At 37.6% G+C, this 25,370-nt stretch overlaps 1 long non-coding RNA gene across 1 annotated transcript in view; it reads left to right on the forward strand.

The window, feature by feature from the left end:
* Positions 1-25,370, forward strand: part of LOC130682071 (uncharacterized) — a 131,473-nt gene that overhangs the window by 26,150 nt on the left and 79,953 nt on the right. The window contains exon 2 of the long non-coding RNA XR_008995387.1: positions 18,727-18,847. This is a non-coding gene — a long non-coding RNA (uncharacterized LOC130682071). The remainder of the gene's footprint in view (positions 1-18,726; positions 18,848-25,370) is intronic.

A 25,370-nucleotide genomic window follows, 5' to 3' on the forward strand; every position in this document is an offset into this window, starting at 1 on the left:
TTTGGTAATGCCATTCTAACAGGTATATGGTTATAGTTCACTGTGTTTTGATTTGCATTACTCTGATAATTAGTGATCACAAATACCTTTTCATGTACTGGTTGGTCATTTAAATGTCTTCGGGAAAATGTCTTTGCTAACTTTATAACCAAATTGTTTATTCTGTTGAGTTATGAGTTCTTGTATTTTATGTACTAATTCATGATTTGCAAATGTTTTCTACGATTGTGTTAATTTCCTTTCATTTTTGTTGATTTTTTCCTGTGTTGTGCAAAGGCTTTTCTAGTTTGATACAGTTGCCCTGCTCATGTTTTTTGCTTTTGTTGCTTGTGCTTTTCATGTCATATCCAAAAAATGTTGCTGAGACTACTGTTAAGGAGCATTTTTACTGTGTCATTTTTCCAGTAGTTACATGATTTTAGGGCTTGTGTCTCTGGTCCATTTTGAATTAATTTTTCTAAGATTGTATGAAAGGGCTCTAATTTCATTTTTATGCATGTGAATGTCCAGTTTTCCTAACACCATTTATTGAAGAGACTATCTTTCCCAGTTGAATAATAGTCTTATTTCCCTTGTCAAATATTAGTTGACTTTATATGCAAAGGCTTATTTTTGGATGTTAGTTTTGTTCCATCATAACATGTGTCTGCTTAAATGCAAGTGCCATTCTGTTTTGATTACTATAGCTTTGTAGTGTAGTTTGAAATCAGGGAGTGTGATGCTTCTAGCTTTGTTCTTTTTTAAGGTCACTTTGACTTTTCAGTGTCTTTGGGGGTCAGTGTGAATTTTAGGATTTTTCTGTTTTGTAGAAAAATGCTTTGGAATTTTGATAGGAATTATACTGAGTCTGTATAGATTGCTTTGGATAATAAGGATTGTATGGATAGTTTAATGATATTAATCATTCCAGTTCAAGAACATGAGCTATCTTTCATTTATTTGTGGCCTTATTTTCTTTCATCAATGTCCCTTAATTTTCAATGTACAGATCTTCCATCTTGTTTAAATTTATTACTGAGTATTTTGTTTTTGATGGTATTGTAAATAGGATTGTTTTCTTGAATTCTTTTTCAGTAGTTCATTTCTAGATTATAGAGCTGAAGTTTGTATTCTTATTTCGTATTTTGAAACTTCACTGAATTAAATTCTCTATTTTCATAGACTCATACATTTTCTTTTTTAATATTCTATAACAACTTTTAATCTACTTTAAAAATACATTATTTTCATGTCCATTATCTTCATATAAATTCCTAAAGTAGAATAATAATAAATGACTTTTTAAATTTATTTTGCTGATGTTTAGGTGAAGCAGTTGTAACAGAATTCTCTTTTTTGCATGTTGTACATTATTGTACTTTGAAAATAAGTTTTAAGTATACATGTCTGTACTTCACAGTATTAATATTTAAGTAGCAAATAGAATTCTGTTCCTAATGTTCTTCTGTGGGAGAGTTTAAAAGTTTATGAGTTCTGGACTTATATATAGTTTCTGTAAAGGAACATTTGTTAAAGGGTTTTTAATGATTTTTCAAGAGATGGTCAGTTTTCAGCTAGGCAAGACTACAGTTAGGCAGCTAGTATTCATTAAAAAATTTTTTTTGTTTTGTTTTATTTTGGTATTGTTAATGTACACCTACTTGAACAACATTATGGTTATTAGACTCCCCCTATTATCAAGTTCCCCCCTACATACACCATTACAGTCACTGTCCATCAGCATGGTAAGATGTTATAGAATTATTACTTGTGTTCTCTGTATATACTATCTTTCCTGTGTCCATCCCCCCACTACATTATGTGTGCTAGTCATAATGCCCCATTTTCCCCCTTATTCCTCCCTTCCCACCCATCCTCCCCAGTCCCTTTCCCTTTGGTAAATGTTAGTCCATTCTTGGGTTCTGTGAGTCTGCTGCTGTTTTGTTTCTTCAGTTTCTGCTTTGTCATAAACCCCAAGGGAGTGAAATAATTTGATACTTATCTTTCTCTCCTTGGCTTTTTTCACTGAGCATAATACTCTCTAGGTCCATTCATATTGCTGCAAATGGTGGGTTTGTTTTCTTTTTATGGCTGAATAATATTCCATTGTGTATATGTACCACATCTTCTTTATCCATTCATCTGCTGATGGACAGTCAGGTTGCTTCTATTTCTTGGCTATTGTAAATAGTGCTATGATAAACATAGGGATGCATATGTCTTTATCAAACTGGGCTGCTGCATTCTTAGGGTAAATTACTAGGAGTGGAATTCCTGGGTCAAATGGTATTTCCATTTTGAGTTTTTTGAGGAACCTCCATACTGCTTTCCACAATGGTTGAACTATTTTACATTCTCACTAGCAGTGCAGGAGAGTACCCCTTTGTCCACATCCTTGCCAGCATTTGCTGTGTTTGTCTTTTGGATGTTTGCCATCCTAACTGGTGTGAGGTGATAATCTCATTGTGGTTTTAATTTGCATTTCTCTGATGATTAACGATGTGGAGCATCTTTTCATGTGCCTGTTGGCCATCTAAATTTCTTCTTTGGAGAAGTGTCTCTTCAGATCCTGTGCCCATTTTTTAATTGGCTTATTTGCTTTTTGTTTGTTGAGGTGCATGAACTCTTTATATATTTTGGATGTCAACCTCTTACCGGATTTGTCATTTATGAATATATTCTCCCATACTGTAGGAAGTCTTTTTGTCCTCCTGATGCTGTCCTTTGCTGTACAGAAGCTTTTTAGTTTGATATAGTTACACTTGTTCAGTTTTGCTTTTGTTTCCCTTGCCCGAGCAGGTTCATGAAGAAGTTGCTCATGTTTATGTCCAAGAGATTTTTGCCTATATTTTTTTCTAAGAGTTTTATGGTTTCATGACTTACATTCAGGTCTTTGATCCATTTCAAATTTACTTTTGTGTATGGATTTAGACAGTGATCCAGTTGCAGTCTCTTGCATGTAGCTGTCCAGTTTTGCCAACACCAACTGTTGAAGAGGCTGTCATTTCCTGATTGTATGTTCATGGCTCCTTTATCATATATTAATTGACCATATATGTTTGGATTAATGTCTGGACTCTCTATCCTGTTCCACTGGTCTGTGGCTCTGTTCTTGTGCCAGTACCAAATTGTCTTGATTACTGTGGCTTTGTAGTAGAGCTTGAAGTTGGGGAGCGAGATCCCCCCACTTTATTCTTCCTTCTGAGGATTGCTTTGGCTGTTTGGGGTCTTTGGTGGTACCATATGAATTTTTGAACTATTTGTTCCAGTTCATTGAAAAATGCTGTTGGTAATTTGATAGGGATTGCATCGAATCTGTATATTGCTTTGGGCAGGATGGCCATTTTGATGATGTTAATTCTTCCTAGCCAGGAGCATGGGATGAGTTTCCATTTGCTAGTGTCCTCTTTAATTTCTCTTAAGAGTGTTGTATAGTTTTCAGGGTATAGGTCTTTCACTTCCTTGGTTAGGTTTATTCCTAGGTATTTTATTCTTTTTGATGCTATTGTGAATGGAATTGTTTTCCTGATTTCTCTATTAGTTCATTGTTAGTGTATAGGAAGGTCACAGATATCTGTGTGTTAATTTTGCATCCTGCAACTTTGCTGTATTCCAATATCAGATCTAGTAGTTTTGGAGTGGAGTCTTTAGGGTTTTTATGTACAATATCATGTCATCTGCAAATAGTGACAGTTTAACTTCTTCTTTACCAATTTGGATTCTTTTATTTCTTTGTTTTGTCTGAATGCCGTGGCTAGGACCTCCAGTACTATTTTGAGTAACAGTGGGCAGAGTGGGCATCCCTGTCTAGTTCCCGATCTTAATGGAAGAGCTTTCACCTTCTCGCTATTCAGTATGATGTTAGCTGTGGGTTTATCATATATGGCCTTAATTATGCTGAGGTACTTGCCCTCTATAAACATTTTGTTGAGAGTTTTTATGATGAATGTATGCTGTTTTGTGTCAAATGCTTTTTCAGCATCTATGGAGATGATCATGTGGTTTTTGTCCTTCTTTTTATTGATGTGGTGGATGATGTTGGTGGATTTTCTAATATTGTACCATCCTTGCATCCCTGGGATGAATCCCACTTGGTCATGGTGTATGATCCTCCTAATGTGTTTTTGAATTTGGTTTGCTAATACTCTGTTGAGTATTTTTCCATCTACGTTCATCAGGGATATTGGTCTGTAGTTTTCTTTTTTGGTGGGTTCTTTGCCTGGTTTTGGTATTAGGGTGATGTTGGCTTGATAGAATGAGTTTGGAAGTATTCCCTCCTCTTCTATTTTTTGGAAAACTTTAAGGAGAATGGGTATTATGTCTTCTCTGTATGTCTGATAAAATTCTGAGGTAAATCCATCTGGCCCAGGGGTTCTTGTGTAGTTTTTTGATTACCAATTCAATTTTGTTGCTGGTAATTGGTCTTTTTAGATTTTCTGTTTCTTTCTGGGTCAGTCTTGGAAGGTTGTATTTTTCTAGGAAGTTGTCCATTTCTTCTAGGTTTTCCAGCTTGTTAGCATATAGGTTTTCATAGTATTCTCTAATAATTCCTTGTATTTCTTTGGAGCCTGTCATTATTTTTCCTATCTCGTTTCTGATTCTGTTGATGTGTGTTGATTCTATTTTTCTCTGAATAAGTCTGACTAGAGGCTTATCTATTTTGTTTATTTTTCTCAATGAACCAATTCTTGGTTTCATTGGTTTTTTTCTATTGTTTTATTCTTCTCAATTTTATTTATTTCTTCTCTGATCTTTATTATGTCCCTCTGTCTGCTGACCTTAGGCCTAATTTATTCTTCCTTTTCTAATTTCGATAATTGTGACATTAGACTCTTCATTTGGGATTGTTTTTCCTTCTTTAAAGATGCTTAGATTGCTATATACTTTCCTCTTAAGACTGCTTTTTGTTGCGTCCCACAGAAGTTGGGGCTTTGTGCTGTTGTTGTCATTTGTTTCCATATATTGCTGGATCTCCATTTTAATTTGGACATTGATCCATTGATTGTTTAGGTGCATGTTGTTAAGCCTCCATGTGTTTATGAGCCTTTTTGCTTTCCTTGTAGAATTTGTTTCTAGTTTTATACCTTTATGGTCTGAAAAGTTGGTTGGTAGGATTTTGATCTTTTGGAATTTACTGAGGCTCTTTTTGTGGCCTAGTATGTGGTCTATTCTGGAGAATGTTCCATGTGCACTTGAGAAGAATGTGTATGCTGTTGCTTTTGGATGTAGAGTTCAATAGATGTCTGTTAGGTCCATCTGTTCTTGTGTGTTGTTCAGTGCCTAGGTGTCCTCATTTATTTTCTGTCTGGTGGATCTGTCCTTTGGAGTCCGTGGTGTGCCAAAATGAATGCATTGCATTCTATTTCCTCCTTTAATTCTGTTAGTATTTGTTTCACATATATTGGTGTTCCTGTATTGTGTGTATATATGTTTATAATGGTTATATTCTCTTGTTGGACTTTGCCTTTTATCATTATGTAGTGTCCTTCTTTATTTCTTGTTACTTTCTTTGTTTTGAAGTCTATTTTGTCTGATACTAGTATTGCAACACCTTCTTTTTTTCTCCCTATTGTTTACATGAAATATCTTTTTCCATCCCTTGACTTAATCTGTGCATGTCTTTGGGTTTGAGGTGAGTGTCTTGTAAGCAGCATATAGATGGATCTATCTTTTTTGTCTGTTCTATTACTATGTGTCTTTTGATTGGTGCATTCAGTCCATTTACATTTAGGGTGATTATTGAAAGATATGTACTTATTGCCATTGCAGGCTTTAGATTTGTGGTTACCAAAGTTTCAAGGTTAGCTTCCTTCGTACCTTACTCTCTAACCTACATCACTTATTGAGCTATTATAAACGCAGCCTGGTGATTATTTCTCTCCCTTTTTATTCCTCCTCCTCCATTCTTCATATGTTGGGTGTTTTGTTCTGTGCTCTTAGTAGGATTGCTGCCATCTAGAGCAGTCCCTCTAAAATACCCTGTAGAGGTGGTTTGTGGGAGGCAGATTTCCTCAACTTTTGCTTGTCTGGGAATTGTTTAATCCCTCCTTCATATTTAAATGATAATTGTGCTGGATTCAGTATTCTTGGTTCAAGGCCCTTCTGTTCATTGTATTAAAGATATCATGCCATTCTCTAGTGGCCTGTAACATTTCTGTTGAGAAGTCTGATGATAGCCTGATGGGTTTTCCTTTGTAGGTGACCTTTTTTCTGTCTGGCTACCTTTAATACTCTTTCCTTTTCCTTGATCTTTGCCATTTTATTTATTATGTTTCTTGGTGTTGTCCTCTTTGGGTCCTTTCTGTTGGGAGTTCTGTGTACTTTGTTCGTCTGAGCAACTATTTCCTTCCCCAGTTTGGGGAAATTCTTAGCAATTATTTTTTCAAAGACATTTTCTATCCCTTTTTCTCTCTCTTCTTCTTCTGGTACCCGTATAATGCGGATATTGTTCCTTTTGGATTCGTCACACAGTTCTCTTAATATTGTTTCATTCCTGGATATCCTTTTACCTGTGTCTGCATCAGCTTCTATGTGTTCTTGTTCTGTGGTTTGTATTCCATCAATGGCCTCTTTCATCTTATCCATTCTGCTTATAAATGCTTCCAGGGATTGTTTTACTTCTGTAATCTCCCTCCGGACATCATCCGTTAGCTCTTGTATATTTCTCTGCAGCTCCATTAGCATGTTTATGATTTTTATTTTGAATTCTTTTTCAGGAAGAGTGGTTAGGTCTATCTCCTTGTCAGGGGTTGACACTGTGATTTTGGTCTTTATCAAATTCTACTGCCTTTTCATGGCGATAGAGATAGTTTGTGTAGCTGGCGTGTGTGTTGGCTGGGAGAACATCCCTTCTTGCTGGTTTGTGGCCCTTCTCTCCTGGGAGAACAGCGACCTCTAGCGGCTTGTGCAGGGCAGCTGCGCGCAGATGGGGAGTCTGATTCCTGCCCCATCACAATGGAGTTTAGCTCCACAGTTGCTGTGGGCGTGTCCTGCCGTGGGCGTGTCCTGCCTTGGGCTTCTGCTCAGATATGGCGGAGCCGCGTCGGAGGTTATACTGACGGGAGGCTGTTTATCTCCCTGAGTGGCTTCCAAGCCGCTGTGTTGCACAGGGGATTAGGGTGCCCAGAGTTCCCCAGGATTCCCAGCTCCTGGACTACGTGTCCCAGGACGCTTCCGTCCAGCTATCTCTTTAAGACTTTAAGAAAGTACTTGCTTTTCTTTGTCCCTGGGGCGCCGGCTGCGGGGACCAACTCACAGGTCTTACTGTCTTGTTTCCCTAGTTTCCAGCATCCCATGCACGCACTGTGTCTGTGCTCTGGCCCGGATGGCGGGGGCTGGGTGTTCGGCAGTCCTGGGCTCCGTCTCCCTCCCGCTCTGACTCCTCTCCTCCTGCCGGGAGCTGGGAGGAGGGGCGCTCGGGTCCCGCCAGGCCGCGGCTTGTATCTTACCTACTTCATGAGGCACTGGGTTCTCGCAGGTGTGGATGTGGTCTGGCTGTTGTCCTGTGTCTTCTGGTCTCTCTTTTAGGAAGCGTTGTATTTGTTGTATTTTCAAAAATATATGTGGTTTTGGGAGGAGATTTCCGCTCCTCTACTCATGCCACCATCTTGGCTCCCCCTCATGTTATGTGTATTTTAAAGCATACCCAGAAGTAGTAATGAAATGAAAAAGGATGAGAAATAAATATTCTAGTATTATCTTCATGTATCTTCCTCTAGGGACTCTGAGGCAAGAGGATTCTTGTGAGTTGATATTTTGACAGAATGAGATTTGTATCTTTCTGTCAGGAACCTATACAGCATTTTTAAGGGCAGATCTGAACATTTTGACATATTGAGCTTAGATTGTTCCTGAACTTTGGTTGAGTACTTAGGAAACTAGTGAGGGTACAAACAATAATACAAAGCTATAGGTTAAAGCTTTCCTCAGAAGAAGAAGAAAAAATATCTTTCTGGATATGTGCCAACATTTTTTTGGGAACTAGGCGTAAAGAAACTGGTTGGGAAGAGACTGCAGAGAATGGTGATTAAAAGAATTTGAATTATTTTGAATATTTTTTGAATGGTTTATGTTTATTACTTGAAAACTCCTATTTCTCCTGTATTTGTTTATCCAGGTGTTTACAGGTATTCCAGTTTACTATTATGACTAAAGTAACTCAGGAGAATTTGGCTAAGTACCATACTTTTCTGATTATTAGGGAATTATCCTACCCTATGTTTCCACTCTGAAAACGTAAGGTTTCTAAATCACTAGCTCAAAAAGAAGGAGACACTAAATTTTATTTAACAATATGACATTCTTTAAGAGATTGTGAACATGGTGGTAAGAGATACAAATTTTTTAAAAATCTGGTATATAGAATTTTCATTTTAAAATGACTTATTTTCCAGGTCCTTACATGAAGTAGATTGAGAATTTTTGTTTCCATGGATCTGATGGTTTTTTTACTTACAGATCTAAACTGAATTCAACATTTCTGAGGATTATTCTGCAATTTGTTTTTGGGCCATCACCTGTTAAGAGAACTTCATTTAGCATGTAGATGGTTTGTTAAGGCACACTGATTTGTTTTCATTATTGTACACACTGATTTATCTTCATGATTTTAAAGTATTTATTATATTTTTGTAAAACTGATGAAGGTGACTTACATTAAGTGAAATGTAAACACTTGTTCTTTTTACAAAGTGTAACTTAAAAGACCACAACATAGGGGTTAAAGTAACAAAGAAAGGAATGCTTCCCCCACTGTAACTACTTTACTAACAGCTAATGAATGTTTTGAATAAATTACCTTAGCCACATGGACTGTGATAAGCTCTACATCCAACTAGTCTGTTTACTCTAGAAATTCTTGTTTTGTTCCAGTTACCTGTATGTTCTCTTGATATTTTTGATAAAATTTAAGGAGGTAGCCTTAGAACCTCACCCCCCCTGTTTTGAGAGAAATCTTCTGCATACGTGGATGTTTTATTGCCCTCGTCTAGCTTGGATTAACACATAGTCTACAGGCACACACCTGATCATCTACATTTGCTCTCTTACAACACTAAACTATGTTTTCTACCTTTATCTTGCATCTACCTACCACTTCAGCATTTTATATAAAATAATAATAATAATAATAATAATAATGGAGAAATGTAGGATTCACATATAAATCAAGTATAAAAATCAAACGAATAATCATATCTGACTTGATTGTTTATAGTTCATGATGCGTGATCAAAACCGAAAGTTTCTGTGATGACTGCCCTTGCACTGTTCACCATGTAAGAACTTATTCACTATGTAAGAACTTGTTCACCATGTAAGAACTTGTTCGTTATGCTTCAGAAGATAGGAGACTGTTGAGAATTAGGCTTGGGGTTGATAAATGATTGTGCATTGAGTCCCCTATACAGAATTTTATTGTTGTTAACAACCATTTGATCAATAAATATGAGAGATGCCCTCTCAAAAAAAAAAAAAAAAGGAACCAGACCTTATTGTGTGGAATAAAACATTTGAATCATTGAAAAAAAAATTTAAGGAGGTAGAAATCTGCATTTGAACTCAAGAAAAGGGGCTATTTTCAAGATTACATAGGTGCATTTTTATACTGTTTGATAACTTAACACATCGTTTTCACCATTTTATGTTGACAAAATACAGTGTTTAGAACATGAGCTTGAGTAGTAGTAATTTTGTAAGATTAGTAGTAACAGAAATCCAGTGCTAGGTAATACCCAATTATCTAACAGAAACACTGACATAATGTTGACAGTGTTTTTATTTAAAGTGTAGAAGAATTTTCAAACAAGACAGCTTTCACTGGTACAAGAAGTAGAATATTTTTTGTTATACAAAATAGGTTGTGTTAAGTAAGTGATTTATTATCAAAAGTCATGCAGTGTAACCCATAGTTTTGGGCTTTATGAGCGAATAAGTTACAATGTATGAACGAAAACATAATTTCATAAATTGAGACTTTAACTGTCTCTGTACTGGGGTAAGGGAAAGAAGAAACCACAGCTAAGAAATAACAATAAAACGCACATAGAGTATATTTTGGCCTTATTTTGTGTAATAGGTGTGTTCTATTAGCAGTTTTTTTGTGTGTATCTTAACTTGGAATTTAGATCATAACTTTCCTTAACATTCTGTTTATTTGTTTTGAAGTTACAAACTATAGGAATTAACACTAGCCACTTTCAAATCTTCTGCAACTTTAACAAAAAAGATTTCATCAAGTAGTTTGTTACACTACAGACTTTTCCTGGGGCTTGTTTAGGAGTGTGAATTAACATGAAAGGAGTACATCTTTATTGTTTCAATAATATAAATATAACATACAAAGGAAAATAAATAGTATGGTTTCATCTCACTTTGACAATGTTTTACTTCTTAAGTGTGAAAACTAGAATAAAAATCTGATGCCAACATACACACATAAGAATAAGAAATGCATTAGTATAGTCAAGCTCTTGGTGGAGTTCCAGAATGCTTACTGAGGTGGAATGTGTCAGATCAAGAACTGATTTTTAATTCTCTTAAGAGGTTAGCTTTGAGGCATTAACTTAGTGATTGTCTTCAAGAGCAATCAAACTTTGCCTGAGATATTTAGCCTTTTATACAGAAAAGTACATTGAGTTTATATATTCTCCTTCAACATTATGCCACAAATCTCAGAACCTTCATATATGACACAGTTCATGTTATGTAGAGAGCCATTCAAAACATTTTTTTTCTTTCTTGACTTTTCTCTAACAATGATAATTCATCTAAAGACTTAAAGTAGTATTCCCAGTTTGTGTTAGCTCTTGCTGTGGTTTTATTGTGTCCCACTAAAATTTGTATGCTGAAATTATAAACTCTAGATGTGACAGTTCTAGGAATGGGGACTTTGGGAGGTCTTTAGGTCATCAGGTTACTCTCATGAATGAGGTCAGTATTCTTAAAAAGACTCTTCACAGGACTCCTTTCACTGTGAAAGGACATAAGGAGAATTCACAGTCTGCTGCTCAGAAGGGTGCATTCACCAGAACCTTCTGGCACTCTGGTGCTGGATTTCCATGTCTGGACTGTGAGATAATCATTTTCTGCTGTTTATAAGCAACCTAGACTGTAGTTTTTTGTTATAGGGCCTGAATGAACTAAAGACACTGATTGTGTGTGTGTGCATATACACACACACACATATAAATGCCTATATAAGGCATATATGTATTTCTTTTCTTGCTAGTTATTAACAGACCTGCATAGTAGTCGTTAGAAATACAGAATCAAAAAGTTGGATTGAAGTTTTAGTTCATGTGCAGCATTCCATAGAAGAATTACTTTGATAGTTTCATGAGTTAATTTTATAGATAACATTGATTATATTTGGACCAGGGAATGAAAGTTAGGAAGATAAATATTTCTTGGATTCCTTGATTTCCACAATAAATTGGCATAAGCTACCCTAAAAATCAGAATGAAAGTAAACCGATTTGGTACTATTCTGTTACGAGGGTATATAAATGACTGGTAGGGTTGAATTTTCATCATTTGTTTATTCCACTTGGCAATTTATATATCTTGTATTTTAGATGGCTGAATAAACTAAAAAGCATTTATATAAAAAGACTGGTAACAATTGCTCTTGACTCTTAAATATCCAGCTTTAAAAGAAACTGCCTCCTAATAATACTGTCATTGTATTATGCACAGTCTTGTATTTTATTAAGGAAAAGCCCTGTTTTTCTTGCCATTTCTTTGGGATCATAGCTGAAAATATACTTGCTCACAAACTTGTGACTGTTGGTTTAACTTAGTTTTAACTATATTGAGAAAATAGTCTTTCATTGCATATATACTGTCAGTATTCACAAATACGTAAACATTTTGAGTAAGATTTATTGTTGATAGTTTTATTTTTATTTTATATACATTTTAATCACATTTGGCATTATTTTGTATAAACGATGTTCTCATTTTTTTACTGTAAAATAATACATAGCAAAATTTGCCATAATAGCCACTTAAAAATGTACAGTTTGGTGGTATTCACATTGTTGGGTAAACTTCACCACCATCCATACCCATAACTCTCTTCATCTTGTAAAACTGAAATTCTATACCCATTAAAATAATTGATCAGTCTCATTTCCCCTGCCGCTGGATTACTACCATCATACTTTATATCTTCATCAACTATCCTAACTTCTTCATATAAGTGGAGTCATACAGTATTTGGCTTTTGTGACTAGCTTTAAACTTAGAATAATGTTCTTAAGTTTATCTGTGTATGTTAGAATTTATTTTCTTTTACTTTTTAAAAAAGGCTGTATAATATTCCATTGTTGTACATGCTATATTTTGCTTATCTTATTCATCCATCAGAGGATACTTGGGTTGTGTCCACATTGTAGCTATTGTCAATAATGCAGTTTATGAATACACACGTAGATATGGGTGTCTTTGAGACCTTTTCAGTTCTTTTGGATATATAATCAAAATGATCATGGTAATTCTTCTAATTTTTTTTTTTTTGAGAAACACCATACTGTTTTCTACCACACCTGTACAATTTTACATTCTCACCAACAGTGTTCCAACAAATGTTCTGAGTTCCTTCATACCCTCTCCAACACTTTCTGGTTTTTGTTTTTGTTCTTGTTCTTGTTAATACATTCTAACCATCCTACTGGGTGTGAGGTGGAAATAGTTTTTAGTTTACATTTCCGTATTGATTAATGATGATTAATATGTTTTATGTTTTTATTGGCCATATGAATATCTTTTATGGAGAAATGTCTTAAATTTCTCTGCTCACTTTTTAACTGGGCGTGCTTTTTGTTGAGTTTTGAAAGTTGTCTGTATATTCTGGATGATGATGTTAGTAGATATATAATTGTTTATACTTGGTTGATAATGTCTTAATGCCAGTACTGTTATGATCCTTATTTCTGTACAATCAGTTGTAATGTCTCCCCTTTAATTTCTGAATTTAGAAACGTAAGTCATCTTATCTCTTTCTTACAACTATGTGTTGGTAAATTTTAAAAATCGTTTTTGAAAATTCACTTTTTGGTTTCATTGATTTTTCTCCATTCTCTATTCCACTTATCTCTGCTCTATATTTCCTTGTATCTTTGCATTTTTCTTGTCTCAAATTGTAGTTAGGTTATTGATTTCAGATATTTCTTATTTTTTATGTAAGCATTGTTAGTTAGAAATTTCCCCATTTTCACTGCTTTTGCAGTATCCAGTAAGTTTCAGTATGATGTGTTTTAATTCATTCCTAGGTATTTCTTACCATTTTAGTGTTCCATGGTTAAAAGTGTATTTAATTTCCACAATTTTGATATGCAGGATTATGCAATATAAAATACACAGATTTCATATTCTGTACTTAACCATTCCTTTTGTTTGCTTCTTTGGATCTTATTAATAGGGTATAGTGTATATTTCTATATTCACGTAAACAAAATATTTAAAATAATTGCTGTCAGCCTCATTTAATTTAACACGATGAAAGATGGAGTTCTCTTGAGTTACTAGAATTTGCTTTGCAAAATGGCTGTAAGGATATACAGTGCTCTAAATCTTAGGAATAGTTTATAGTTTAAATGTTGATAGCTAAGTCACATCCACTAGTACTCAGCAAGGCCTTTTGCTCCAGGTTATGACAATAAGTTAGTACTGACTTAATACAGTGTCTTAATATATTTGGAATAATAAAGTGATTTGCAAATTACCTGCAGTTAGAAAAGAAATAGGAAATAGCTGCTTAATCAATTGACATTATCTATTGTTTAATTTACCTTTTGACCTCTCGAAAGAGAGGGTTTGTCGCATGTTTTTTCCTGTACAACAATAATAGTACTATACACAACAGTAAACTCCTTTTGGGTTCACAGACCCGATCTCAGTGTGTGTGTGTGGCTGGTGGGAGAGGGGGAGGAGGAGTATTTCACACATGTAACACCAAGCAATTCTCTTAACACCACTGGGGTATTTGAGAACTTAATTCTGATACTGTCTGCCTGGAGGCAGCACCAGATTCCCAGTTAAGGGCTCTATCCTACAAAACTGCCCTCCACCCCCAGCTCCAGGTGCTGGTTCGAAGCCCCAGGCAGTTCCCTGTGCTTTTAATCTACGGGCTACAGATTGGAGTTTCCACAGTGTCTCACTACAGATTAGTGTTTCCCACAATCTCCCACTTAGGTTCACATAATTTTCCAGAGCAGCTCACAGAACTCAGGAGAATAGAGTTCACCAGTTTAGTAAAGGATACCATAAAGGATACAAGTTAACAGCCAGGTGTAGAGATTAACACAAGGCAAGATCCCAAATCGGGGGGCTTCTATCTTAGTGGAGCTTGGGGCAGCATCTGGCACATGGAGGTGTTCTTGTTCCCCAGGCATAGATGGTCTCTCCTGTGATGCAGGGTCCAAGGGAGCGATAATGCTTTTCTCAGGGGTTTTTGTGAGGGCTTCATTGCATAGTCAGGGTTGACTAAATTACTAGCCATTGGCTGAGTGGACCCCCAGCCCCTATCCTATGGGGTGCAAAGGTCTCATTAACATGAGAAAACAACCATTTAACCTTAAACTCTGCAGTATTTTTTCAGGAACTGTGGATAAAGACCAAATACACCTGGGAAATACCTACTTAGTCATATAAATGACCAAATTCTTGTAACTCCTTATATTATAGGGTGGCTTTTCCTGAATGGCCTACAGGAGGCATTTTCTAATTGCAAACTGACTGTCCAGAATCACTACAAGTTGTCAACATTTTAAAGCATTCAGTATTAATGGGAAAGCCTGTTTGTGAAATATTTTTATTTTTGGCCTGCATTCTAACTTTAAGAAGGCCAGGATTTTCCAATTTGTGTTTTGTCAGTTCACAATTTAATAATGGAGGATCTTAAAAATGAGCAGAGCTCCATCGCTGATCTTACCTGAGTAGAGCCCCTTTTCTGATTTAAGATACTGGGGTAGGTAGAAAAGTAGTTTGATTTCAAGAGTTCCAGTATGTTTTATCTTCACTTTTCATTCATCTTAATAATAGTCTGTTTCTTTGAAAACATTAAATGTACATATTATATATGCTGAATTTAATTTCTCATTGTGTTGATTTTTATGAAAGTTGGTCATTTGATAAAAATACTACTAGTAATTAGTAATTTACCTTTCATTTAAACTTTTTAAGAGTCAATATAAATTTACTACCTTAAAATTATAGGGGTAGTAAGTAAAAGAAAACTTTGAATTGTCAATTACTAGTAAAAATTGCATCCTCTTTAAACTATGTCTTTCCTCAATTCTACAAGCTTCGCCTTTTACTGATTGAGCCAGACAAGTGAATTGGATATAACTCCCTTCATTTGCCTTGTGACTTCTTTTTCCAACTCAGCACAGTTTTCTCTTTCTTAACTGCTACACACAGATGTCAGCTCAAACATTCAGTAGTCATGAGTCTTATACCTACTAAGGACTGTGCTTGTGTTGTGCCTGAAGTCGTGAATCCCAAGGAGACCACCAAGGAGCCAACACGGATGCAAAAGCAAAGAGCCTTTATTCAAGCTAGCCCAAGCTCAATCTCACACCCGTGCCAACGCAGTGGCCAGGTGCCAGAGACAAAGAGCCCGTGTTTTCCCCAGAACAAAGGTTTTATAGGTTTCCAGGGCGGTTTGGGGGGGTGATGGCCGTGGCCCTGGCTGATTGGCAGGGCCTGGGGGTAGTTGTGGGGGTGATGAGTCGTGGCTCTGGTCAGTTGTCAGGGTCTGGGGGTAGTTGAGGGGGTGATGGCCTTGGCTTGGTCAGTTGGCAGGGTCCAGGGGTGGTGGGTGTACTTCTTGCTGACTGGAGGGGAGAGAGAGAGAGTAAGCTCTGATTGGCTGAAATAGGATCCGGGTCCCAATTGGCTGAGGTAGACCCCGGGTCCTGATTGGCTGAAGTAGAACCCGGGTCCTGATTGGCTGAGGTAGAATCCAGGAGCTTGCCCTTTCATTTGGTCTATGAAATGTAATAACCATAGTTTTAGGTGACTAATAATTCAAGAGAGTCCAGTAGCACCAGAGGAAGGGCCCATGGGTCGCTTTATTGTTTCAAAGGTGTGCTGCCGTGAGCATGCCTGGTGGAAAGTATCTTATTTTCTTTTGACATAAATTGGCTAGAGGAGAGGAAAATGATAAATTAATGATAATGCTATTCCAGAAGGTGAACATTTCTAGGAGATGCTGTGTGGATTTAGTTTGTGGATTTTGTAATAAAAGGAGCTATAGTTTGGTAATGTCTGCAATTCTTTTGTCCTCTCAGACCACATAACTTCCAGAAATTGGTATTTATGGAAAATGATGACCCAGCTTCTGTCTTGAAGATCTTGTATAATGAATGGAGGTCCTGGACCACTGATTCCTCTGTGCATCCCTTTAAAAGAATGTAATCAACATAGTGCCAGAGGTGTGTATATGAAAGGTGAAGTGAATTAAAGTCCTGTCAGCATATATGATGTGCCATTACCAGACTATTAACTCACTCATTGGAAGGCAAATGATGGTAGGTCTTAGAGCTGTGAAGACTTGGAGATGGAAACTAAGTAACAATACAGGTCTATGACAGCAGGGACTAAGCATCCTCTGGATGTTCTTAGAACCCTGAAATGATATTCAGGTCCAAGAACTTTAAGTGGTGGAGCCACTGTAAGTTGCAATCATTTACTGCAAGTTTACTTCACTTGCATGTATCATTAGCACAGGCCAAATAGGATTATATAGAGAAGGAATAATAGGAATTAGAACACTCTCAGTAATGAAATCTAATAAGGTCTCAAACTACTGGTGTGCCTTGCTTCATAGGAGACTGAGGAGTGTTGACACAGACTCTCATTAAATCCATTGTAGCAGCAGAGATTTTATTTTGCTCCATTGCTCTATCACTTGTCTGGTGATAGAATTCCATGCCTGAAAGAGAAACTTAAAGAAGCAGGGACTGCAATACCAAAAGCTTTTAGTAAATTTAATTGTCCCAAAGTTTACATTTATAAAAGGAGAAGGACACAGTCCTATGAGAAGCACAAGAGACAGCAGAGGTAAGCAATTTTTGAAGAATGAGATGGCATCACTCCAATGCATTGTAGAAGACATGAGGGCCATGAAGGAGAAGGAGGTATTCCTGAGGGAAGCAGAAAACACAGCACAAGAACACAAGCTGGAAGGTTCTGTGGAGAAGATAAAAGGATGTAGCAGCTGAAACGCTCTGTTGAATCAGCAAAAGTGCTGCCATTGGCCATAGAAGTAATGGAGGAGAACAAAGAGATAGAGGTGGTGCTGGAGGGACCAACCCCTCCTCTGTTGAAATCTCACCTAGTTGAAGATGCAGCAACCATGTGTTCCTCCAGGAGAGGAGCAGTCCTCTCCCTAGGTCTTGCACTCCATATTCTGCCCCTATGCACATGTAGAGTTGGTGGGTTTGGGCTCCTGATTTTGGCAGAAAACCTAGAAGTCCATATCAGCCTGGCTTCTTTGCCTTTGGGAGGTAGGGATGGATAGTGTCCTGTCTGAATCAGAGATGGGAAAGCTGGCTTCATGGTCAGCTCATCCTGCCTTGCAGCAGCGATGCCCACCAGACACCCAGGAATTATTTGCTTCTTAAATGGGTAATGGCTGCACTTTTTACTGTATGGCCCCAACCACAGTGACTTACCATCGTCCACTGCTAGATGGCAAGTATATGCCAAGCTGCAACAGATGTTAGGAGAGTTGGAAATGAAAAACGCCATTTATGACCTAATAAATTATGGCCCAGACAAGGAGCTGTTTGCTGCAGTAATAAGGGACACATAGCTACAAATGGCTCCCTTGTTTCTCATTGGGACGTTGGTGGCCATTTTTGCCCCTCACCTAGGGCAAGCCATAAGTGCGGTCACCCATACTGTGTCAAATTTAGGGGATGCTGAAGCAAGCAAGCATGGAAGGGAGTGCAGTCCATTACTCAGAGGAAGGGCTTAAAGAGTCCTGTGAAGCTCACAAGTATCTAAATGTGAGTTGATATGTTAAAGGCAGGAGTACACAAAAGAGTAATTGGATGGGTAGTCAAAATCTTACTGGCAACAGTTGAAGCTGACCCAGCAGTTTTGGGTAGAGACAAAGCCATAAGACCAGCTTGTTCATGTGTAAGACTTCCTGTTAAGGAAAGTGAGCCTGCAAGACTTCCTGTTGAAGAGTGAGCCATTGCAAACTGAAGGTGATTGGGCATAGGGTTTGACTGATGAGAGGACTGAGGGACCTGCCTTGAAGGACCAGGTGAGGACCAGAGGCTACATGTTCATTGGTACATACACAGTACAGTAAATGTACAATGTGCCCTGGCTCTGGAACACAGGAGCTGAATGCTCACTGATTTATGGCAACCCTGAATGGTTTCCTGAGACATCTGCTGTTACAGGGGTAAGGCTATAAGAGTGAAACAAGCCTGGATCCCATTGGGAATAGGGCATCTTCCCCCAGAGGAGTATAATGTGTATCTCCCATCCCTGAATATGTTGCAGGTCTTGCTAATTCCTTCTCTCCCATAGATACAGCACTGGAAAGTCATGAACAGTTTGCCTTCATGTGGGAAAGACAGCAATGGACTTTTCCTGTTCTTCTGGGTACCTCCAGAGTCCCCCCATTTGTCATGGAATTGTAGACCAATAGTGGCAGCGTGGGAGAAACACCAGTGGTGTGGCTGTATCATTATATTGATGATATGCTTATGTCTGATTCTCTTGCAGATCTAGAAAGTGGAACACCTAGACTGCTGCAACATCTACAGGAGAAAGGATGGCTGTGAACAGCACCAAGATTCAGGGACCTGATTTGTCAGTCAAAATTTCTTGGCAGTTGTCTGGTTGGGTAAGACTAAAGTTATCCCAGAGCAGTTATGGACAAAGCACAGACTTTCCCTACTCTTACCACTGTGGCAGTATTACAAGAATTTTCCAATTTTGGGGGGGTACTGGAGAGTGTTTATTCCATACTTGGCACAAATTCTGAAGCCCTTATACTGTTTGGAATGAAAGGATGTCAGGTGGGACTGCAATGAGACATGTGCATATGCTTTTACCATTGCAAAATGGGTGGTAGGTGTGAAGGTCCATCAAGGCCCTGTGAGCAGGATGTCCATGTGACTGAAGACAGTTATGCCTAGGGTCTCTAGCAGTGGCTTGAACAAACTTGTCAACCTATTTGATTATGGTCCCAACTCTGGGAAGGAGCATAGGTAAGGTACACCTAAGCAGAGAAACAACTGGCTGCTGTGTAACACACCTTGCTGGCTACAGAGCCCTTCACCAGAACAGCCCCAGTAGAGGTTAGAAATACCTATCCCACAGCATGGTGGGTACAAGACTGGACCCAAAAGCTGTGGAGTACTGTGGTACAGATGCCTGCACTGAACAAGTGGGACACATACCTACAGCAGTGTAGCACCCTGTCTTTAGTCCTTTGGAGAACTTCAACACTTAGTGGGGTGAGTGACATATACCAATGAAAGGAAGAATTTGCTTTGGAGCCATTAGTAGCAGAGAACCCTAAGGGAAGGAAGAACTCCTGTATCTGAAGATGCATGGTACACAGATGGGTCCAGCCATGGGCAGCCCCTAAAATGGAGTGCTGCAGCTTTCTATCCTAAGATTGAGACAACCTGGGTGGAGGATGGAGAGGGGAAGTCAGTGGGCTGAGTTGTGGCCAGTATGGCTCGTAATCACCCAGGAGCCTTCCTTCAAAGTTGACTGCACTCAAAGCTGGGCCATCTTTCTGGGCTTGACCCTGTGTCTACCAATGTGGTATCAAGCCAACTGGATGGTTGGTCACCAGCCCCTTTGAGGGCAAGAGTTGTGGCAATATTTATGGGCCTGAGATTAGACTAAAACACTGACAGTGTATCATGTGATTGACCATGTCCCTTTGGCTTCTCCAGGGAATGATGAAGCAGACACATTGGCCCAGGTGCATTGCCTAGAAAGCAACCTTGCCTCTGATGTGATGCAGTGGTTACATCAATGTTTGTTATTAGATGCAGGTCAAAAGACAATGTGGCCTGCAGACTGTTGGGCCTAATTTCTAAAATATTATTCAAGTATGATTGGTAAACACTCTTATGAAGGTTTCACATGAAAAAACAATGTGGTTACTGCATTTACCCATATTAAGTCCCCACCCATACCCCAATGCACTCACTGTCCATCAGTGAAGCAAGATTGCCTTCTCTGTGTTACACTGCTTTCTCTGTGATCCCCCACACCATGTGTACTAAACATAATACCCCTCAATCCTCTTCTCACTCCCTACCCACCCACTCTCCCACACCCCTCCCATTTGGTAACCACTAGTTCATTCTTGAAGCCCCTGAGTCTGCTGCTATTTTGTTCCTTCAGTTTTGCCTTGTTATATTCCACAAATGAGGGAAATCATTTGGCACTTGTCTTTCTCCGCCTGGCTTATTTCACTGAGCATAATGTCCTCCAGCTCCATCCATGCTGTTGCAAATGGTAGGCTTTGTTTCTTTCTTATGACCGAATAGTTATATGTACCACACCTTCTTTATCCATCCATCTACTGATGGACACTTAGGTTGCTTCCATATCTTGGCTATTGTAAAAAGTGCTGCAATAAACATAGGGGTGCATATGTCTTTTTGAATCTGAGAAGTTGTATTCTTTGGATAAATTCCAAGGAATGGGATTCCTGGGTCAAATGGTATTTCTATTTTTAGTTTTTTGAGGAACCTCCATACTGCTTTCCACAGTGGCTGAACTAGCTTACATTCCACCAGCAGTGTAGGAGGGTTCCCCTTTCTCTGCATCCTCACCAGCATTTGTTCTTAGTCTTTTCGATGCTGGCCATCCTTACTGGTGTGAGTTGATATCTCACTGTGGTTTTAATGATTAGTGATGTGGAACATCTTTTCATGCCTGTTGGCCATCTGAATTTCTTCTTTGGAGAACTGTCTTCATATCCTCTGCCCATTTGTTAATCGGGTTATTTGATTTTTAGGTATATCGAGGCGTGTAAGTTCTTTGTATATTTTCGATGTTAACCCCTTGTCAGATATGTCATTTATATTCTGCCATAGTATAGGATGCCTTTTTGTTCTGTTGATGGTGTCCTTTGCCATACAGAAACTTTTTAGTTTGATGTAGTCCCATGAGTTCATTTTTGGTTTTGTTTCCCTTGCTCAAGGAGATGGGTTCAGGAAGAAGTTGCTCATGCTTATATTCAGAAGATGTTTGCCTATGTTGTCTTCTAAGAGTTTTATGGTTTCATGACTTATAGGTCTTTGATCCATTTCGAGTTTACTTTTGTGTATGGGGTTAAACAATAATCCAGTTTCATTCTCTTGCATGTAGCTGTCCAGTTTTGCCAACACCAGCTGTTGAAGCGGCTATCATTTCTCCATGGTATATCCATGACTCCTTTATCATATATTAATTGACCCTATATGATGGAGTTTATATCAGGGCTCTCTAGTCTGTTCCATTGCTCTTGTGCCAGTTTGAAGTTGTCTTGGTTACTGTGGCTTTGTAGTGGAGTTTGAAGTTGGGGAGTATAATCCTCCCAGCTTTATTCTTCCTTCTCAGGATTGTGTTGACTATTTGGAGTCTTTTGTGGCTCCATCTGAATTTTAGAAGCATTTTCTCTAGATTGTTGAAGAATACTGTTGGTATATTTATAGGAATTTCAGTGAATGTATAGATTGCATTAGGCAGTATGGCCATTTTGACAACTCTAATTCTTCTGAGCCAAGAGAATGGGATTAATTTCTATTTGTTAGTTTCCTCTTTAATTTCTCTTAAGAGTGTCTTGTAGTTTTCCAGGGTATAGGTCTTTCACTTCCTTGGTTAGGTTTATTCCTAGGCATTGTATCCTTTTGAATGCAATTGTGAATGGAATTGTTTTCCTGATTTCTCTTTCTGCTACCTCATCGCTCCATCCATACTGTTGCAAATGGTAGGATTTGTTTCTTTCTTATGGCTGAATAGTTAGTTATATGTACCACATCTTCTTTATCCATTCATCTACTGATGGACACTTAGGTTGCTTAGTATATAAGAAAACAATAGATTTCTGTGTATTGATTTTGTATCCTGTAGCTTTGCTGAACTCAGATATTATTTCTAGTAGTTTTGGAGTGGAGTCTTTATGGTTTTTATGTACAATATCATGTCATCTGCAAATAGTGACAGTTTTAATTCTTCTTTCCCAATCTGGATTCCTTGTATTTCTTTATTTTTTCTAATTGCCGTGGCTAGGACCTCCAGTACTATGTTGAATAACAGTGGGGAGAGTGAGCATCCCTGTCTTGTTCCCGATCTCAGAGGAAAAGTTTTCAGCTTCTTGATGTTCAGTATGATGTTGGCTGTGGGTTTGTCATATATGGCCTTTATTATGTACAGGTACTTGCCCTCTATACCCATTTCATTGAGAGTTTTTATCATGTATGGATTTTAAATTTTGTCAAATGCTTTTTCAGATCTGTGGAAAAGATTGTGTAGTTTTTGTCCTTTTTGTTGATGTGGTGGATGAAGTTGATGGATTTTCGAATGGTGTACCATACTTGCATCCCTAGGATGAATCCCACTCGTTCATCGTGTATGATCCTCTTGATGTATTTTTTAATTCAGTTTGCTAATATTTTGTTTAGTATTGTTGCATCTGTGTACATCGGGGATATTGGTCTGTTATTTTCTTTTTTTCTCATGTCTTTGCCTGGTTTTGGTATTAGTGATTCTGGGTTCATAGATTGAGTTGGAAAGTATTCTTTCCTCTTCTATTTTTTGGAAAACTTTATGGAGAATATGTTTTATATCTTCTGTAGATGTCTGATAATATTCCAAGGAATGGGATTCCCATTTGTCCCAAAATCCATCTGTCTCGGGTTTTCTTCTTGGGTAGTTTTATTATTACTGCTTCAGTTTTGTTGCTGGTAATTGATCTGTTCAGATTTTCTGTTTCTTCCTTGGTGAGTCTTTGAAGGTTGTGTTTTTGTAGAAAGTTGTGCATTTCTTCTAGGTTATCCAGTTTCTTAGCGTATAGATTTTCATAGTATTCTATAATAATTCTTTGTATTTCTGTGGTGTCTTTCATGATTTTTCCTTTCTCATTTCTGGTTCTGTTTATGTCTGTAGATTCTCTTTTTCTCTTAATAAGTCTGGTTAGGGGTTTATCTGTTTTGTTTATTTTCTCTAAGTACCAGCTCTTGGTTTCATTGATTTTTTTTCTTCTGTTTTATTCTTCTCAATTTTATTTATTTCTTCTGTGATGTTTCTTCAGTCCCTCCTGCTGAATTTGGTTCTCATTTGTTCTTCTTTTTCCAGTTTCAATAATTGTGATTCTAGGTGAATCATGGGATTGTTCTTACTTCTTTAAATATGCTTGGATTGCTAAATACTGTCCTCTTAGAACTGCCTTCACTGTGTCCCACAGAAGTTGTGGCTTTTTGTTGTTGTATTTGTTTGTCTCCATATATTTTATAATCTCTATTTTAATTTGGTCAGTGATCCACTGATTATTTAGAAGCATGTTGTTAAGCCTTCATGTGTTTGTGAGCCTTTTTGTTTTCTTTGTAGAATTTATTTCTGGTTTTATACCTTTGTTATTGAGAAGCTGGTTGGTAGAATTTCAATCTTTTTGAATTTACTGAGGCTCTTTTTATGGCCTAATATGGGGTCTATTCTGGAAAATGTTGGGTATAGATTTCTGTAGATGTCTGTTAGGTCCATCTATTGTAGTGTGTTGTGGAGTACCTTTGTGTCCTTACTATTTTCTGTTTGGTGGATTTATCCTTTGGAGTGAGTGGTGTGTTGAAGTCTCCTAAAATGAATGCATCACATTCTATTTTCTCCTTTAATTCTGTTAAGTATTTGATTCACATTTGTCGGTGCTCCTGTGTTGGGTGCATAGATATTTACATTGGTGATGTCCTCTTGTTGGACTGTCCCCTTTATCATTATATAATGTCCTTTTTTTATCTCTTTTTACTTTCCTTGTTTTAAAGTCTGTTTTGTCTGATACAAGTACTGCAAAACCTGCTTTTTTCTTCCCATTGTTTGTATGAAATACCTTTTTCCATCCCTTCACTTTTAGTCTGTGTGTATCTTTGGGTTTGAGGTGACTCTCTTTTAAGTAGCATAAAGACGTGTCTTGTTTTTTTATCCATTCTATTTCTCTGTGTCTTTTGATTGATGCATTCTGTCCATTTACATTTAGGGTGATTATCGATAGATGTGTTCTTGTTGCCATTGCAGGCTTTGTATTCATAGTTAGCAAAGGTTGAGGGGTAAGCTTCTTTACTATCTAAGCATCTAACTTAACTCTCTTATTAAGCTATTATAAACACAGTCTGGTGATTCTTTATTTCTCTCCCTTCTTATTCTTTCTCCTCCATTCTTTATGTGTTAGATGTTTTATTCTGTATACTTTTGTGTCCTTTGTTTTTTTATAGTTGCTTTAATTTGTTCCTTAAGTCATTCTTGCCTTTTCTTTCTTTGCTGTGATTTCATTTTCTCTAGTGACATCTATTTTGTCTAAGGAGCACTTCCATCTAGAGCAGTCCCTCTAAAATGCCCTGTAAAGGTGGTTTGTGGGAGGGAAATTCCCTCGACTTTTTCTTTTCTGGAAATTGTTTAATCAGTCCATCAAATTTAAATATAATCATGCTGAATACAGTATTCTTAGTTCAAGGCCTTTCTGTTTCATTGCATTAAATATATCATGCCATTTTCTTCTGGCCTGTAGTGTTTCTGTTGAGAAGACTGATCACAGCCTGGTGGGTTTTCCTTTGTCAGTAATCTTTTTTTCTCTCTTGCTGCCTTTAATACTCTGTCCTTTGATCTTTGCCATTTTAATTGGGTCCTTTGTGTTGGGAGATCTGTGGGCTTCCATGGTCTGAGAGACTATTTCCTTCCCTAGCTTGGGGAAGTTTTCAACAATTATTTCTTAAAAGACATTCCTATCCCTTTTTTTCTCTTCTTCTTCTGGTACCCCTATAATATGAATATTGTTCCATTTGTATTGGTCACACAGTTCTCTTAATATTCTTTCATTCTTGAAGATCCTTTTATCTCTCTCTGCCTCAGCTTCTCTGTATTCCTGTTCTCTGATTGCTATTCCATTAACAGTCTCTTGCACCTAATCCAGTCTGCTCCTAAACCCTTCTATCGATTGTTTCATTTCTTTTATCTCCCTTCCTCATCACTTAGCTCTTGCATATTTCTCTGCCAGTACACGAGCATGGTTATGACTTTTTAAAAAAATTCTTTTTGAGAAAAATTGGTTATGTCTATCTCCCCAGGCCCTCCATCTGTGGTTGTCTGAGTGATTTTTTTTCCTTTTCATCTTTTGGTATCATTAATCTAGAATTATATCAACAACCTTT

The sequence above is a fragment of the Manis pentadactyla genome, chromosome Y (assembly GCF_030020395.1).
Source record: "Manis pentadactyla isolate mManPen7 chromosome Y, mManPen7.hap1, whole genome shotgun sequence".
Taxonomy (NCBI): Eukaryota; Metazoa; Chordata; class Mammalia; order Pholidota; family Manidae; genus Manis; species Manis pentadactyla.